This window comes from Cyprinodon variegatus, unplaced genomic scaffold (assembly GCF_000732505.1).
Source record: "Cyprinodon variegatus isolate N-32 unplaced genomic scaffold, C_variegatus-1.0 Scaffold1060, whole genome shotgun sequence".
NCBI classification, from domain to species: Eukaryota; Metazoa; Chordata; class Actinopteri; order Cyprinodontiformes; family Cyprinodontidae; genus Cyprinodon; species Cyprinodon variegatus.
The window spans coordinates 191,572-193,724 of NW_015151513.1; the positions used below are offsets into that span (position 1 = coordinate 191,572).

Sequence of the window (2,153 nt, forward strand, 5' to 3'; positions counted from 1 at the left end):
GCCTTTCCTTGCCCTGCCTTGCCTTTCCTTGCCCTGCCTTGCCTTTCCTTGCCCTGCCTTTCCTTTCCTTGCCCTGCCTTTCCTTGCCTTGCCTTGCCCTGCCAGGTGTGGGTGATGGCCAGTGACTGCATGCAGGAGTTCCTGGTTTTGGTCGTGTGGGATTAGATTGGTCGTCAGTGGAAACGGCAGACGTCTTTCTCCGCTGACGCTTGGTGAGGAAGCGGCCTGTTCTCAGTTAGCAGGAAGTCCTCTGATTGGTTCCTGAAAGCTGCGCATCAGGAAGTAGCATCGTGTCTTTGGTTCCTAGCTGACTGTGTTTGGTCCCTGTTAGATTGGCTGTTTTATAGAATATAGATTTAAATGTTTGCCATGAATCAGTCAGTCAGTTTGGTTTGATATTGACGGTTTATCAGACATGATGTCATTATTCCAACAGACTGGTTGAACCGTGTAGCTTAGAGCAACGAACACAATCGAACCTGCAGGTTGATTGAAGCATTAATCCGTCCTTTGGAGGACGACCAATGAGGCCTAAGCTGCCCCGAAGATCTCCTCTAAATAAAGATCATGATCTGATGCGGCGGAGGGTCAGGCTATCAGATTATCAGAGGGGGAATTAAGAAAAGCTTTAGTAGAATCTAATCCAGAGATGCTGCTCAGCTCGTCTTTCTGCTGCTGGTCGGGATTCATCGTCTGCTGCGCATCATCTGTATTCAGGAGCGTGTTTCCGTGTGCGTTAGCGTGCGGGTTGGCTGTGTGTTGAATGAATTTTAATTGCTTTATTTGCATGTTAACAACCCGCCCTGCCACACACACAAACACAGATGCAGCAGATGTTGGCTGGGCCTCCTGTGAGCTGCGCTCTGCCAGGCGGCTGCCATCAGCCGCTCAGCACTCGCAGCGACCCGGACTGTTCGCTGGGCTGAGCACTAATCAATGAACATTAATGAATCAGAAAAGTCATTCTGTTTTCTCTCATCATTTAATTCAGAGCTAAGTTTAGCTGCATGTTGTGAATCTAAGCTCAGATTAATTCACCTTTGGTTGAATTATTCTGATTACAGTCGTTCCACCAGGGACAGCCCCCCCTTCCTATCTACATAGATTAAAGTTGGAAGACTTTTTAACACGTTTCCATGAAGCACGGTGGTGTGATGCTGCGGGTCTCTGCTCCGCCTGCGGCCGGCCGTTCACTCTGAGGGCGAACATCCTGCCATAAATGACTCATTTGGAATAAACCAATGGGAGGCCCTGATGGTGAAACGGTTTCAGCCTTCGACTGACATGGAAAGGGTTCAAATCTGTAAACTTTATTGCAGAAGAACATCAGAGGAAATGTTTATCAGGCAGGATTCATCTGGAACAGAAAAGAATAGCAATAACTTCCTCTCCTGGTTTCCATGGCAGAGCTCGGCTGATCTGAGGTCTGCCTGCCACAGGCTCAACATCCATGTTGTGGCGTTGGTGGTCTCATCAAGCTCTGACACACCTGCACCTCCATGAGGCGGCGGGCCGAGCGGCGGTTTAAAGATGCAGCCTGTGTCACAGCGATGGCAGAGGAATTCATTAACATTTAGCAGCACCTGTTCCCTCTGCTACTCCTCATCCTGCTAATTGATTACAGCAGCCTGATTAGCAGAGGAGAGGCTGGAATGAAGCACGGCGCGGCCAAAAGCCTCCGCCTCCTCTGCATGTGCGCCACCACGTGCTTCATCACCTAATTAGCCACTTTGACAGCACATCCTTCTCTGTGGGGTCTCCATGGAAATGCTACAGAAGTCAAATTCATGTTCTAACAACTCCCACAAAGACCCGAGGAGGTAAACCATCCATGAAGGACGCTGACGGAGCCGACCAACCTCAGAGAAACGGCTCGGCTCAGGAGCTGCAGAGATGATTCTGTCCAAACGCCACATTTCTCCACTTAGAGGACTGCAGACTCCCAGCATCGCCGTTTGTTTAACTGCAGGTTCCAGGTTCTGAATTCATCCGTTTTTGAACAGTTTATTCAGAAGGATAAGACGATATTTTTTTATTTTAATTTATTGTTAGTTTCTTTCCCAGCGTTTTATTGTCAGAGCGACAATATTCCCACTTTTCATTTAACCCATCTCCTTAAAGCGCTGCCATTGTGCGGCGCCCAGGGAGCAGGA

At 48.9% G+C, this 2,153-nt stretch overlaps 1 protein-coding gene across 1 annotated transcript in view; it reads right to left on the bottom strand.

Moving 5' to 3' along the window:
• Positions 1–2,153, bottom strand: part of LOC107101155 (netrin receptor DCC-like) — a 46,844-nt gene that overhangs the window by 943 nt on the left and 43,748 nt on the right. The window lies entirely within an intron of this gene.